The following is a 17,199-nucleotide window of genomic DNA, read 5'->3' on the forward strand; positions in this document are numbered from 1 at the left end:
GGGACACATGCACCAACCAACCCGGCCGACCACTTCGGCTACCCCCACCCCCTCCGTCACCACACTCCCAAGGACATGCAAGTCCTCTATCCACAAATCCGAGCCACCCGACACCTGGAGGAAGAACAGCTCATCTTCCACCTTGGGAACTTTCAACCACTCGGCGTCAAGGTTTCCTCATCTCCCAATCCCCAACTTATCTCAGATTCAACCCTCCAACTCAGCACTGGCCTCTTGAACAGTCCCACCTGTCCATCTTCCTTTCCAATTGTCCATTCCACCCTCTCACCACGACCCTCCATCTACAACCACCTATTGCCACCCTAGCTCCCTTCCCTCCAACTCCAAACACCCCTCCCTATTTATCTCTCAGCCATATTCCACCACCCACATTTCTGATAAATTGCTGACATACCAAATACGTCAATTCCCCTGCTCCTTGGATGCTGCCTGACCTGCTGTGCTTTTCCAGCGCCACACTTGAACACAAACCGGAAGAACAACACCTCATCTCCCACTCGGGGACCCTGCAACCCTCTGGCTTCAACATAAAATTCAATAATTTTAGGTCCTGAACTCTCCCACGTCTTAGTGCCTTTGCCCCCTACCCCACATACCAGGCCTTGTTATTACGTAGCCTGCCATTACACACTACCTATGGTTAGCCACTAACAGTCCCCATAAACAGCTATTCACCCTCCCCCCGTCAGATCGTTATCCACTCCTTTGTCCAACTGCTCTTATCTCTCTCTTTGGACTCTATCCCCACCTATCATTTACTCCTTAACCCCTACCTTCTGCATAAAACAGACTTTTTTTTCTCAGTAAAATCAGTTTCTGAGGAAGCATCACTGGATCGAAAATGCGAACTGATTTCTTTTCACAGATGCTGACAGATCTGCTGAGCTTTTCCAGCACCTTCTGGTTGTTGTGTGTGATTTACAGCATCCGAAGTTCTTTAGGTTCTAATTTACCCAGAGTATCTAATTCAGGTCCAACAGACTGAAACAGTGCTTATCAACCTTCCCAGTCCACACTAACTCCATCTCTCTCCCAGTATCTGCTCTCTCTCCCACTCCTTCACATTCAGTCCCCCCTCACAGTGACACTGCGCCTGAAAAGCTGATGGTCATGTGTGGGCCTGCTGAACCCACCCCTCATTCACTCCCATTGGCTGGAGGATCATGCCAACTCTCCTATTGGTTTGAAGTTGTGTCAATCAGCCAGGCCCCATTGTGACATGACTGGTGGGATCCTCCCAGGTCCATCAGAGGCTGAGGGGTGACCTCATAGAGGTTTATAAAATCATGAGGGGCCTGGGTAGGATAAATAGACAAGGTCATTTCCCTGGGGTCGGGGAGTCCAGAATGAGAAGGCAGAGGTTTAAGATGAGAGGGGAAGAAATTAAAATGGATCTGAGGGGCAATATTTTTCCCCACTGATGTTGGTTCGTGTATGGAATCTTCTGTCAGGAAGTGGAGGATGTTGGTACAATTAAACCATTTGGCATTTGGATTGCTTTATGAATAGGAAGGGTGTAGAGTGATATGTGCCAAGTGTTGGCAAATGGATCTAGATTAGGTTGGGATATCTGGTCAGCATCTCTACGGCTCTGCCCTGTGATGAGCTTCATCATTCACAGTGAATGCGTCAGTATCACAGAGCACAGGGACTGGAGGCTATTCTGCCCAATGGGGCTGTACTCTCTCCCTCTGGAGATGGTGCCAGTCAGTCACAACTCACCTGCCATTTGGACATAGCCCTCAAAATCCTTCCTTAAAAATGTTAAATTTCAAATTTGTTTTGACAATAACTACTGAATCTGCATCCAGCTGTCGGTCAAACTGTTGCAGATGCTCAGAACTTAGTGAGCAAAATAATCTTCACATTTTTCTTTGCATTATTTGCCTGTTACCTGAAAATAGTTAATAAAAATTGTGACGTTAAAGATTTCTCACTCTGTCTCTCTGTAAATGAAATACCCTGGAAACAAATCAACTCCTGGTCGAAATCACTGCTTAACCTTCTCAGCTCCAAGGAGAATTGTCTGACCTTCTGCTAACTCTCCATAAAAGAGAAACCTATCTTAATTTTAATTTATTAGTGCCATAGAGATGTACAGCACTGAAACAGACCCTTCAGTCCAACTTGTCCATGCCGACCAGATATCCTAAATTAATCTCGTCCCACATGCCAGCCCTTGGCCCATAGCCTTCGAAACCTTTCGCAATCACATATCCAGTGAGATGCCTTTTAAATGTTGTAACTGTACCGGCCTCCACACTTTCTCTGGCAGCTCATTCCATACACATACTACGATCAGCTTGAAACTTTGCCCCTAATATCCCTTTACAATCTTTTCCCTCATGCCTGTGCTTTCTAGTTTTGGACTCACCTAAACAGGAATAAGATCCTGGCTGTTTACCCTATCCATGCCCTTAACGATTTTATCAACCTCTATGGTCACTTCTCAGCATCCGATTCTCCAGTGAAAACAGCCTCAGTCTATTCAGCCTCTCCCTATGGTTCAATCCCTCAACCCTGGCAACATCTTTGCATCTTTTCTGAATCCTTTCAAGATTCTCAATATCATTCCAATAGCGGGGAGACAAGGACTGAAAGCAGAATTCCGGAAGTGGCTGAATGAATGTCCTGAACAGCCGCAAATTGACGTCACAACTCCTGTACTCAATGCACTGACCAGTAAAGGCAAGTACACCAAACACTCTCTTCACTACCCTGCCTATCTATGATTCTACTTTCAAGGAATTATGAACCTGCACTCCAAGATCTCTTTGTTCAGCAACACTCCCCAGGACATTCCCATTAAGTGTATAATTCCCACCCTGATTTGCTTTTCCAAAATGCAGAACCTCACATATATCTAAATTAAACTTCATCTGCCACTCCTCAGCCCATTTGATCGGAGTCTCATTGTACTTTCAAGTAACTTTGCTATCCATTGCACCTCCAATGTTGGTGTCTATTGTAAATCTGCTAACCATAGCTCCTATATTCACATAGAAATCATTTATATAAATGGCAAAAAGCAGTGGACCCAGTACCCAGCCTGACAGCATATTGCTCATCACAGGCTTCCAGTCCAAAAAGCATCCTGCACTATGACACTGACTGCTCATCAAGGTTAGAGCTCATGGCATACAGGGAGATCTAACCATTTGGATACAGAACTGGCTCAAAGGCAGAAGACAGAGGGTGGTGATGGAGGGTTGATTTTCAGACTGGAGGCCTGTGACTAGTGGAGTTTTACAAGGATCACTGCTGGATCCACTACCTTTCGTCATTTATATCAATGACTTGGATGTGAACATAGGAGGTATAGTTAGTGAGATGACACCAAAACTGGAGGTGTAGTGGACAGTGAAAAAGATTACCTCAGAGTACAATGGGATCTTGATCAGATGGGTGAATGGCTGAGCAGTGGTATTTTGGGAAAGCAAATCTTAGCAGGACATATACTCTTAATGGTAAGGTCCTGAGGTGTGTTACTGAACAAAGAGGCCTTGGAGTGCAGGTAGATAGGATAGTGAAGGCAGCATTTGGTATGCTTGCCTTTATCGGACAATGTATTGAGTACAGGAGTTATGAGATCATGTTGCAGCTGTACAGGACATTGGTTAGGCCACTTTTCGATCGTTGCGTACAAATCTGGTCACCCTCCTCTTGGAAGGATGTTGTGAAACTTGAAAGGGTTCAGAAAAGATTTACAAGAACGTTGCCAGGGTTGGACGATTTGAGCTAGGCTGGGGGTTGAATAGAGGTTGAATAGACTGGGGTTGTATTCCCTGCAGCGTCGGAGGCTGAGAGGTGATCTTATCTATGTATATAAAAACATGAGGTGCATGGATAGGATAAATAGACAAAGTCTTTTCCCTGGCGTGGGGGATCCCAGCACTAGAGGGCATAGGTTTATGGTATGAGGGGAAAGACTTTAAAGAGACTTGAGAGGCAACGTTTTCACACAGAGGGTGGTACGTGGATGGAATGAGCTGCCAGAGGAAGTGGTGGAGGCCATTACGATTGCAACATTTAAAAGGCATCTTCATGTGTATATGAATAGGAAGGAAATGGGCCGGGTGCTGACAGGTGGGACTAGATTGCGTTGGGATATCTGATCAGCATGTACTGGTTGGACCGACGGGTCTCTGTTTCTGTGCTGTCCATCTATGACTCTTTGACCTTCCAGCCAATTCCGTATCCAAACAGCGAGTTCTGCCAGAATTCTATGGTATTGAACCTGCTAACCAGTGTGTTATGTGAAACCTTGTGTCTTTCTCAAGTCCAAGTTAATGATTTCAATGCACAAAGCTATGCTGACTCTCCCTAATAATTTATTGCTTTTCCAATGACATGTAAATCCTGTCCCTGAGAATCCCTTCCAACAACTTCTCTGCCACTGACTTCAGGTTCACCGGTCTATAGATCCCTAGCTTTTCCTGACCACCTTTCTCAAATAATGACGCCAGTCTTACCGCACCTCACTTGTGGCGATCGATGATACAAATATCGCAGCGAGAGGCCCAGCAAAAGCTTCCCTCATTACCCACAAAGTTCTGGGATACACCTGATCAGATTCCAGGGATTTATCCACCTTTATGCGTTTTAAGACATCCAGTACCTCCTCCTCTGTAATATGAACACTTGCCAAGTTATCACTATTTATTTCTCCAACATCTCTAACTTCCATATCCCCTTTCAGTACAAACTGACATGAAATACTTATAGAATCTCTCCCACCTCCTGCTGTTCCCTTATAGTCCCCTAGGGACTTACTCAAACCCAGTGTTTTGTACCTGCCATATCCTCCCTTCATTTTCTTGAGCAGAGACTCAATTTCTCAGGTCATGCAGCATTCTCGACGCCTCCCAGCCTTGGCCTTAACAGGAACATACTGTCTGTGTACTCTAATTGTCGCAGGCCTATGGAGGCAATGGCAGATGAGGACAGAGAAACAATCATTATCAGTAAAGAGGTAGTGTTGGGAAAGCGAACAACTCATCCTTATCTCTATAATTCCTCTCTAGCCTCAGAACTATCACTATCTCTGCATCAAAATCATCTCAATCTCTGCAACATCCTCCAATCTCTAATCTCCTCTAGTCTCAACACACTCTCTATCTTTCATCTTGTCCACCCTCACAAATCTCTGTGATGTGCCTTTCTTTAATTCCAGCCTTCAGCATAACCCATTTTTATTTCAGATTCCTGCACCCAGAGCTCCACAATGTCCCACTTAACCTCTGTCACATTTTCCTCCTAAAATGTTAATTAATCACGTAACATCTATTCTAATATCACCTTCTCTGACCTGGTTTCTATTGTGGCTTGTCACATTCCTATATTACGCGTCTGTTGTCTACATGACGGAAAACGGTTTTGTGGTCCATTGGGTTTATGCTGTAAAGAAATCTTCCAGCTGACTATTTTAATCGCATTTTCCAGCACAGACCCCATAGACCTGTCAGCCTTGGCCTTGCAAGCGTGTTCCTAAATAGATTTTAAATGCCTTCTGGATTTCTGTCTTTCACTCTCTTCCAGACAGTGAGGTTTAGTGCAACTGTTGCTCTATGCTATCACCCACAGGTTTCAGAGCAGCTGGGTCTGTGTGAACCACAGATCGCCCACACATTGTGAAGGATGGCAGGGTCCCTGAGACGGGGCACAGGATATTTACCAGGATGGTTCAAGGAATGAGGGATTTTATTTGCAGAATGTGTGGGGCTTTTTTAACTTAATTGTTCACGTGAAATGTGTGTTGCTAATACACATCAAGAATAACCATCCGCAATTAATGGACTCTCATTTTCAACCTCTCCCCTTGCCTGTGCTGTGGTAATATTCAGGTTAACCACTACTAGATATCTCTCTCTAATGAGAGAGCAGTCCTATGGTCGGGTAGGACAATGCTGACTTCATCTTTTACACAGTGATGCCACTGTGCCTCGAGGGTGGGGAAAGGGAATGCTGAAGGTGGTGGATGGGAAACCTCTCAGGTACAGCACTTTATCCTGGAGGATGTTCACTTTGTTTAATATTGTTGGGGGTGGGGGGTGCACTGATGCAGGCAAGTGGAGAATGTTCCAATACAATCCTGATGTGAACCTTATAGAGAGCAAACAGACATTGGGGAATCAGGGGTTTGGGGAAACTGAGGAGTTCTCCTTGTAGCAAAGGAAATTTGGGGAGCTGTGACAAAGCGGTTTACAAAAGTTACACATTATAATAAACCTTCGACCCTTCAGCTCAATATACAAGGATTACAGGACACATGTTGAAGATTTGGGAAGATCTATTGAGAGGATGGTTTGATTCAAAGGAGAACTTTTATTCAGCAAATGGTATTGATCTGGAACACAATACTCTCACACAATATGAATATCCAGGGCCTGATGTATTGAGTAATTCTGTCAGAGTTTGGCGTTACAGTGACTGAGATTACCATCTGAATATCTGCCTGTAATACAAGTTTATAAAATCCGTCACTGTCAGTTCAAGTTTGAAACTCATACAATCCCCTCCTCCTGGCCCAGGAGGACTGTACACATTACCCCTGGTGGAGGTTAGCAGGCAATTCAGGGGCAAATCTGTGTGGGTTTCTATGAGTTTCCACCTTGGGGCTTCATGTGACTGAACATGGGACAGAATATCCCAAGATTCAGTGAGATATGGAGAGCAGGATTTCCTTCCTTTTCTTTCCTTCCGTGCTGCCGCTGTGCCTCCTCAATGAGACATGGGGTGTGAAAGTCTCATGCACCTTGATGGGCAAGTTGTCTCCATTCTGACCAATGGGCAACAAGCTCCTCCCAGTCATTAAACAGGGTATCCCTGAAAGATAACAACCGTGCATGCTTCCCACTGCCCAGTGCTCACAGTACATGTTTCGAATAATGAGGGGGGACATCTCCTAGAAAAGGCATAACAGGAAAGTTCCAAAAGGTTATAAACAGTTTACATAGAGATATTCACAGGAAACCTAGGCAACAAGTTGGCAAATAGACTATAACTTGGGATAAACTGTAGAAAGCTGCATCACAAAAGGGACTGGGGAAAATGAGCAGGAAACACAGAAAGCGAGCACACAGTTACAACAGGGAATCAGGAAAGGGGAATGGAATGCTGTCCCTTATTTCAAAGAGTTTGCAATATAAGAGTTTGGAATATATACCTTAGGGCAACTAAACAAATGGCAAGTGAGACCACATCTGGAGTAACGTGAACAGATTTGGTCACTTTAGTTCATGAAATAGAGAAGTTTATTGGAGGCATTTCAGAGAAGATCCATTGGGATGATCCCTGTTTTGAAGGGATTATCCTGTAAGCAAAGGCTGAATAAGTTGGGAATATACTCACTGGACTTTGGAAGAATGGGAGATGATCTCTTTGAAACATACAGGATTCTGTCAAGGTTTGACAGGGTAAATATGGAGAGGATGTGTCCCATTACGGGTGAGTCTTGAACCAGATTCTGGGTCAGTCGCGGAATCAAGGGTTCTGTTTCTGATTTGTCAAGTTAAATGCAACACCGACACAGGTTAGGGTTTCAGTCGCAATGGAGCTGGGGTGAAAAGGAGACAAGCAACGTTTAAGAGATTGGAATTCCTGGTGTTTGTGATTGTGTAGATGTCTGATCAGAAGGTCACCTTGGGGTCAGATATGAAAGCAATATTGTGAAGAATGTAGTTCTGCCTCAGACACTTCCCAGTGAGAGGGAGGGACACAGCAGTAAGGGAAATTAATTTGGAATAACAACTGGGGGGCAATGGGTTTAACAATTCCAGTGTTTCATTGGATTCAATTGCAGCTAATCGAAGCGTGGTAAGCAGTTTGATAACTGAGTAATAGTGGGGTAATGGAGAGGGATGATGGGGAGGGAGAGCTGGACATTGTCAGTGTACATGTGAAACCTAACACTGTGCTTTTGGACGATGTTACCTCCTGGCAGTGTGTAGGTGAGAAACAGGACGGGCCAAGGATAGATCCTGGAGGGACACCAAATACAATGAACTCAGAAAGGAAAGGGAGAGTGGAGATGGAGCAGGATTTTCCAATGATGGTGAGGTCAAATATTAGGTTTTAGCCGAATGGGAGAGAAGGACATAACCAGAAAAAACAGACAGACAGATCATGGAACAATATTGCAATGTTGGTGTGTGTGTGTGTGTGGGGGGGGGGGGGGGGGGGGGCGGGGGGAGGGGGGAAAGAGCGGTGACAAGCAGGAGGATGAGAGAGAGATTTGGAATGTCCATGATTTAGCTACACTAGTGTAAATGGTCAAGATGACCTCTAATAAGGCTCGACAAGGGACTTGAGGAAATGCAAGTTTAGGACTAAATTGAGGAGCACTCTTGTGAGGCAGTTTGGCTCGGTGGGCTAGTGGAGAGGGAGGAAAGAAGCAGAGGCAGCTGATCAGATTGTTTCAATGTTATGGACAGAGAAACTCCATGTGCTCCTCACTCTTGTTGTTGGAGGGGAGGATGGAGGAGACATGGTAATGGACATTCTTTTTATTTCCAAAACAATAAACAAAACCTGTGATAGTGATTCTAAAAATAAGTGAACAAACCTGTCGTATTTATCATTTATCAAGAATATTAAAATATACAACTGAAGTTCAGGTTTGAATCCCAAATCGGTAGAGGGTGGCTCTGAAGTCAAGAAAAAACAACTGTAATGAACAATCTACTGTTTGCCATGGAACCATTGGGGATGTCTTTCTGCTATTGACAATGTCCTTAAGGGAAAGAAACCCGACAGTAGGCCCATCAAATCACTCATTGTATTAATCACTGCACAGTCTCAACAAAGGAATGAAACTGGATGGACCACATTACATCTACCAATGCACTGGAAAATACAACAACACAATCAGCCCTCTTGACCCTGCAACTTCCACCTCACTGGGGGCCAACAGCAGCAGCAAAACTGTACTCCAGCCCAATCTGAAATCTCATGACCTGATATCCCCCACTCAACCATTAACATCAAGCCAGGGGAATCAACCCTGGTTCAATGGTGAATGCAGGAGGGCATGCCAGGAGCAGTACCAGGCATACCTAAAAATGAGGTGCCAACCTGGTGAAGCTAACAAACCTGCATGCCAAACAGCACAAGCAAAACTAAATAGAACTAAGTGATCCCATAGCCAATAGATTAGATGTGAGTTCTGCAGTTCTGCCACACCTCGTCAAGAATAGTGATGGACAATTAAACAACTCACTGGAGGAAGCATCACAGATATCCCCACCCTTACAGATGGAGAGGTCTCACACATTCATGCAACAGATAAGAGGACAGCAATAGCAGCGATTTTCGGCCAGCAGTGCCAAGTGGATGAGCCTTCTCCATTGCTCCCTGACATCACAGATATGAATCGACTTGGTTGAAAACTCATTTCAAATCAGATCAAGAAATGGATAAGCAGTGTAAAGGTATGGGCCCTGCCAATATTTTGGCAATAATACTGTTGGCTGTGCTCCAGAACCTGCTGCCCACCAAGGCAAGTACTGCTCCAGCAATGGCACCTACTGACTTTGTGGAACATTACTCAGGGATGTTCCAACACAAAAACACAGGGCAGATCCAACTCAGCCAATTCCCCTCCATCAGTCCACACTCGCTCAGCAGTGAAGTGATGGAAGGTGTCATCAACAGTGTTGTCACGCAGCTGCTCAGCAATAACCTGCTCACCGATGCCCAGTTTGGGTTCTGCCAGGGCCAATCAGCTCCTGAGCTTGTGACAGACTTGATTCACAAACTGACAAACAGCTGAATGAGGTGAGGATGACAGACCAGCCCCCCTCCAAGACCACTATTTCGACTTCAGTGATATCACCTGACCTCACCACAGTCTCAGCTCATTCGCTGAAACTCTCATTCATTCCATTTATTAACTCTAGATTTCATTATCTAAACCAGCATCCCACATTCACCATCCCGATAATCTCAAGAATATTGAAAACTCTACTGCTGATGTGCTCACTTGTACCAAAACTTGCCGATCAATCAAAAGACTCCCATTTTTAAGCAACAACAATTTACTTTCGGACATTTGAAATAATTCCTGGCTGTAATCATTCCTGTCTCCCTGCACCACACACCCTTTCATATCTCAATAACTCATTTTAGTTCAGACTCTCAATGATGTGTTTAAATTTGAGTTCACCTGTGTGACGGTTTCTATAGACTGCAAAGGAACATGGTCTGGAATCCCCACTCTAACCCTCTAAGATCTGCTTTCTTTCTTTAAGGCATTCTTGAAAAACTGCTTATTTGGCAATGGTTGTGGTCACTGGACACAATATTCGCCATCTGTAGCCTTATGTCAAAAGTTCTCAATAATATTTTTTGTGAAATTAAAACCATGATGATTTGTAAGGATATCTTCTACTCTTCAATATCGCTGAGTGAATAATCTGTAATGTCTCTTACCCAACCACCTTCACCTTACAAACTGCAGCGGTACAAGGAAGTCAAACATCACCCTCTCCACAGGCAACAAGGCTTTGGCATTGATCACTGGTTTCTGTGGAAGGAGAAATACACAGTTGATGTTTCAGGGAGTGCAATATGAATTACAGGGAATGAAAATGGTGCAGAATTTGACTGTCAGAAATTGAAGGAAAATGCACTTGCTTATTGGAAAAAAGAATTCTTGACTGTCAAAGATATTGTGGAAAAAATAACCTGATAATGGAACAGCGTATGGTCAGGAGCCGGGCAGCAGTGGACAATTCATTTACATTCCTGAAGAAGGGCTTATGCCCGAAACGTCGATTCTCCTGCTCCTTGGATTCTCCTTGGCCTGTTGTGTTTTTCCAGCTCTACATTTTTCAATTCATTTACAAATCAGTTGTGAAAATAATAGTAAAATACTATACAGAGCAAAAATACACCCATGAGAGACTGAGGAAGCTAGATAATGAACAAGTGGACATCAGAGAACCCAGAGTTGAACCAGAGCAGAGTTCACTTTTATGATCCCACAGTCAAAGATGTCTAGCACAGAAACAGGCTTTTTCGGTCCAACCTATGCCAACCAGATATCCTAACCTAATCTACCTAAATTAAATCCTTTTTGCCACTCCTCAGCCCATTGGCCCATCTGATCAATATCCCACTGTACTCTGAGATAACCTTCTTCATTGTCCACAATACCTCCAAGTTTGGTGTCACCTGCAAACTTAATAACTATACGGCCTCTATTCACATCCAAATCATTTAAATGAATGACGAAACAAATCCAGAAAAAAATCCATTTCTCTGGGTTTGAATGTGCTCTGTGTAAATCCTGCCCTATGACTCTTTTTTACCAGGGAAGGCTGTACAAACATCCCTCTGAACTCTGCCCCTTACAAAGCTGGCGGCCGCGGACGTGTCCAGTGAATCATTGCCCCGAATAAAGATGGCGGCACTCACTCAGGCCGATTACTCAACAAGGCACATTCCCATTTGCTGCAAAAACGGGACTGTAAGTTTCAAATTTGTATTTTCCGATGTGCAGCAAATGATTGTAAAACCTCTCAGACCATACCAACACCATTTCCCTCCCACTTCCTGCTGTGTATTTCTTTCCTTACCAACAGCTCACCGCGCACACACATTCCGAACATCCGCGCCCACCGCGGAGGATGATCACGTGGATGATCACGTGGTATAGTCTAGTACCCCCCCCCACCCTCATTCACTGATTGGCCGGAGGACCAACTGCCCCGCCAGGTCCTCCAGCTCCTCCCCTGTCTAGGCATTGGTCCGCCGCTGACATCAATCACTTCTTCGGTCCAACCTGTCGGTTACAACCAGATATCCAAACCTAATCTATCTAAATTAAATCCTATCTGCCTGTCCTCAGCCCACTGGCCCATCTGATCAATATCCCATTGTATTCTGAGATAACCTTCTTCATTGTCCACAATACAACTGTTGGCTGGAGCTTGCGCACGGCTTTTGTTGCTGTTTCTCAGTTACAAGAGTGAGAGACAAAGTTAAAAATCACACAACCACTTGATGAAGGACCAGCAAAGAAGTGCTTCCAAATAAACCTGTTGGACTATAACCTGGTGTTCTGTGAATTTTAATTTTGTCGATCCTAATCCAACACCTCCAAGTCACGAGTGATGGAGGCATGCATAATACAAGAACAAAAGATCTAGGAAAAGGAGAAGGCCGTCCTGCCCTTCGAGCCTGCTCTACCATTCAATAAGATCATGGCTGATCATTTTGTGGACGCAGAACCATTTACCCACGTTCTCACCGTATTCCATAATTAATAATTTCTCTTTTTTAAAAAACTAATTTAGCTTTAAAAACATTACTGAACTAACATCAACTACTTCCCTGGGCAATGCACTCCATCGAGGTCAAGAAGTTCCTTCTCAATTCAGTCCTAAATTTACTGCCTGTAATCTTGTGGTGATGCCCTCTTGTCCTAGCTTCATCTGCCAGTGGAAACATTCTCTCTATTTCTATTTTATCCATTCCATTCATTATTTTATATCTTTCCATTCTTCTGAATTCCAATGAATATAATCCCAATCTACTCAGTCTCTGTTAAACCAAACTCCTCACCTCCGGAGTCAACATAGTTAACCTCCTCTGCACACCCTCTAGTGCCAGTATATCCTTGAGCAAGAAAGGAGATTAAAACTACATGGAGTACTCCAGGTGTGGGCTCACTAGCACCCACTATAGTCCACCTCTGCTTTTAAACACAATCCCTTCAGCAATGAAGGACAATATTCCATTTGTCCTCTGAATTGATTGTTGTACCTGGTGACCAACCCTCATACAGAAGGATGTTCAGGTGCCTCTGCATAGCAAATAATGCATTTTTTAAAAATTCAAGTAGTAATCTTTTTACTAATATTACTCCAACCAAAGAGTATGACTTTACATTTATGAACATAATATTCGACTTGCCAAACCATTGCCCACTCACTCAAAGTATCTCGTTTCCTCTGCAAAGTTTCCCAGTCCTCCGCACACATTGTTCTGATACTCATCTTAGTGTCATATGCAAACGTTGACACCCTACATGTGGTCCCCAACTCCAAATCATCTGTCTCAATTCTAAATAATTGCAGTCCCAACACTGATCCTAGAGGCACGCTACTAGTTACTGATTGCCAGCCAGAATAAGGCTTATTTATCCCCACTCTTTGCTTCCTGTTAATCAACCAATTTTCTATCCATGCTAATACTCTATCCCATGCACTCTAAGACAATGCAATAGCCTCTTGTGCAGCACCTTGTTGAAGGCCTTTTGGAAATCCAGGCACGCCGCATCCACTGGGTCCCCATTGTCCACCTTGCTCGAAATGTCTCCACAGAATTACAAACGATTTGTCAAGCATGACCTGCCCTTCATGAATCCATGCCCTGTCTGCCCAATGGGACAATTTCTATCGAGATTCCCTGCTATTTCTTCCTTCCTAATAGACCATAGCATCTTTCCAACTCCAGAAAATAAACTAACTGGTGTAGAATTCCCTATCTTTTGTCCACCAACTTTTCTTACAGTCCTTCCTTTTCACTGGAATATGTTTTTGCTGAGCACTTCCTAAAAGGTCTTTGAAAATTTTTCACTGCTCATCAACTGTCCCACCATAAAATCTTTGTTTCCAGTCTACTTTATCCAGGTTCTCCATCATTCTATTTTAGTTCCCCGTGTTCAAGCACAGGACCAAGGTATTAGATTTTATCTTCACACTCTCCATATGTGTTCTAACTTCAACCTTACAGTGATCACTTCTTCCAAGAGGATCCCTAACTCTGAGGTCATTAATTATTCCTGGCTCATTGCACAGGGGCCAGATTTTGGATAGCTTGCTCCTTGTCAGTTCCATTTCATACTGTTCAAAAAAACTATCATGGATAAACTTAATGAACTCCACATGGCTACCCTGACTGAGCTGGTTCGACCAATCTACATGTAGATTAAAATCACCCATGGTAATAGACATGCCATTTTTACAGGCGTTAGTTACTTCTTTGTTTATTGCCCATCCCAATGTGACGTTATTATTTTATCTACACAATGTGCCTATCAGTGACTTTCTTGTTAACAATTTGAAAGCATCATTCTTGTTTCTCCTAATGTATGGCAATAAAAACAACTACTTGCATTGTATGGAATCTTTCACAATAGCAAATCTCCTAAGGTGCTTCATGGATGATCAAAACATTGATTAAAGAGAATTATTTTAAAATACATCTTAAAAGAGGATAGAGAAGGTTAGGGAGGGTATTCCACAGACTTCTGTCCTTGGCAGCTCCAATTGTGGAGTGATGCAGGTGTGGTGGGTTGGAAAGGGAACATGCAAAGGGGAAATCGAGGAGTGCAGGCAGTGCATAAAGTCTTAAGGACAGAGGAGATTCTGGACTGAGTCTGTCTGTCGTAGACAGTATGGCTGCCTCATGGAATTTGAAGCACCGCAATGGGCCCATGCATGTCATGTTAGTCAAGGATAGTATAACGGTGGCTGAGAGAACATTTGATGAGGACTTCTCTACTGAAGTAGTGTGGGCTGAGGTTAGAAACAGGAGAGGGGAGGTCACACTGCTTGGACTTTTTAATCGGCTGCTGCAGAGGTCCAGGGAGGGGGAAGAGAGGATTAGCAAAATTACACTGGGTAGGAGTGAAAGTAACATGGTGGTCATTATGGGGGACTTTAACTTCCCTAACATTGACTGAAAATGCTATAACTCTAGTATATCAGATGTATCAGTTTTTGTCCAATGTGTACGGGAGGGTTTCCTGACACAGTAAGTCAAAGGGCCGACAAGAGGGAATGCCACATTGGATTTGGCGCCTGGTCATGAACCGGACTAGGTGTTTGGTTCAGTCGTAGGTGAGCACTTTGGAGAGATGAGTACAATTCAGTTATGTTTAGTTTAGCGATGGAAAGTGATAGGTACATGTCACAGGTGAAGAATTATCGATGGGGCAGTGGCAATTATAATGCAATTCAGCAAGAATTAGGACACATAGAATGGGGTAGCAAAATGCAGTGGATGCAGACAATAGAAATGTGGAGCTGGTTTAAGGAACAGATATTGTGTGTCCTTGATAGGTATGTCCCTGTCAGGCAGGGAGGAAGTGATAAGGTAAGGGAACTGTAGTTTACGACAGAAATTGCATCTCTTGTGGAAATTGGAGAGTTGCTAAACGAATATTTCTCATTGGTTTTCACTCAGGAAAATGAGAATATTGCAGACAATAATGAGGTAGAAGATGTTAGACGAGAAAGGATCGAGGTTAGTTACGAACAGGTGTTATCAATTCTAAAAGGATTGAAAGTAGACAAGTCCCCTGGGCTGGATGGGATTTATCCATGGATTTTCTGGGAAGCTAGGGAGAAGATAGCAAATACTTAGGCTTTGATATTGAGTCGTCATTGCCTACAGGTTCAGTACCAGGTGACTGGATGATTGCAAATGTTATGCCCTTGATCAAGAAGGACAGTCGAGATGACCCAGGTAATTATATACCAGTGAGCCTTACTTCTGTTGTAGGAAAGGTTTTGGAAAGGATTATGAGAGACAATATTTGTAATCATCTGGCAAACAACAATATGATTTCAGATTGTCAATATGGTTTCGTCAAGGGCAGGTCGTGTCTCACAAACTTCATTGAGTATTTTTGCGATGGTGACCAAGCATTTTGATGAGGGTAGGGCAGTTGACGTGGTATACATGGACTTCAGTAAAGCCTTTCATAAGGTTCCAAATGTTAGGCTCTTAGAGAAAATGCAGCGACATGGAATTGAGTGTGATTTAGTAGTTTGGATTAGAAACTGGCTTTCTGAAAGAAGGCAGCGACTGGTGGATGATGGAAAATAATCAGCCTCCAGTCCGGTTATTAGTGGTGTGCCACAAGGATCTGTTTTGGGACCACTGCTGTTTGTCATTTTTTATAAAAGTCTTAGATGCAGGCATAGGTGGATGGATTGGTAAATTTGCAGATGACACGAAAGTCAGTGGAGTAGTGGACAGTGTGGAAGAATATTACAGGTTGCAAGGGGACTTGGATAAACTGCATAATTGGGCTGAAGGGTGGCAAATGGAGTTCAATGCAGCTAAATGTGAGGTGATACACTTTGTGAAGAATAACAGGAAGGCAGAGTACTGGGTCAATGGAAACATTCTTGGTAGTGTAGATGTGCAGAGGGATGTTGGAGTCCACGTACATAAATGCCTGAAAGTTGCCACCCCGGTGTACAGTACTGTTAAGGTGGCATACGGTTTGTTAGGTTTCATTCGTGGATGGATTGAGTTCTGGAACCACAATATGATGCTGCAACTATACAAAACACTGGTGCGGCCATATTTGGAATATTGTGCGCAGTTCTGGTGCACATATTTCGGGAAGGATGTGGAAGCATTGGAAGAGGTGCAGAGGAAATTTACCAGGATGTTGTGTGGTCTGGAGGGAAGGTCTTATGAGGAAAGGTTGAGCAATTTGAACGTTTTCTCATTGGCAAGAAGGCGGCTAAGAGAGGATTTGATAGAGACATACAAGATGATCAGAGGCTGAAATAGGGTAGACAGTGAAAGTCTTTTTCCTAGGATGATGACATCAGTGTGTATGAGGGGGCATAACTACAAATTGAGGGGTGATAGATTTAAGACAGATGTCAGAGGCAGGTTCTTTACTCAGAGACTAGTAGGTAGTGGATTCCACGCCCTAACCAATGTAGTTAACTCAGCCACTATAGTGAGATTTAAACAATCCTTTAGATAAGCACATGGTTGATTTTGGGATAGTGTAGGGGTATGAGCTGAGAATAGTTCACAGGTCGACGCAACATCAAGGACTGAAGGGCCTGTTCTGCACTGTGTTGTTCTCTGGCTATTGTGCTACAAGAGTTTTTTACTGTCTTAAACAGAGTGATGGATCTTGTATTGTGAGCTTACGAAGTGTCACTGATCTCTACCAAACATGTTCGAGGTAGCGAATGCTGCCTGACATGCTGAGCTTTTCCAGCAACACATTTTTCAGCCCTGATCTCCAGCATCTGCAGTCCTCACTTTCTCCATGTACGACATAGAGTCAGGGCAATAATAAGATGCTGCAACAGGAGGGGGACAGGTAGCTCCATACAAAACCCGACTCCTTCTCAACTGTTTTCACCACAAAATCCGAGCACCTTCCAGAAAGGCACCACTATATCCCACCACAAC

General features: G+C 43.8%; 1 long non-coding RNA gene across 9 annotated transcripts in view; it reads right to left on the reverse strand.

Annotated features, from left to right (window-relative positions):
- Positions 1-17,199, reverse strand: part of LOC140454058 (uncharacterized) — a 39,826-nt gene that overhangs the window by 21,852 nt on the left and 775 nt on the right. For 5 of the 9 annotated variants that reach the window (XR_011952565.1, XR_011952561.1, XR_011952563.1 and 2 more), the window contains exons 2-3: positions 10,450-10,543; positions 4,815-4,940 (exon numbers count right to left, since the gene is read on the reverse strand). This is a non-coding gene — a long non-coding RNA (uncharacterized lncRNA). The remainder of the gene's footprint in view (positions 1-4,814; positions 4,941-10,449; positions 10,544-17,199) is intronic. The other 4 variants (XR_011952567.1, XR_011952566.1, XR_011952562.1 and 1 more) reach the window with 1 other exon arrangement.

This window comes from Chiloscyllium punctatum, chromosome 28 (genome assembly GCF_047496795.1).
Source record: "Chiloscyllium punctatum isolate Juve2018m chromosome 28, sChiPun1.3, whole genome shotgun sequence".
Taxonomy (NCBI): Eukaryota; Metazoa; Chordata; class Chondrichthyes; order Orectolobiformes; family Hemiscylliidae; genus Chiloscyllium; species Chiloscyllium punctatum.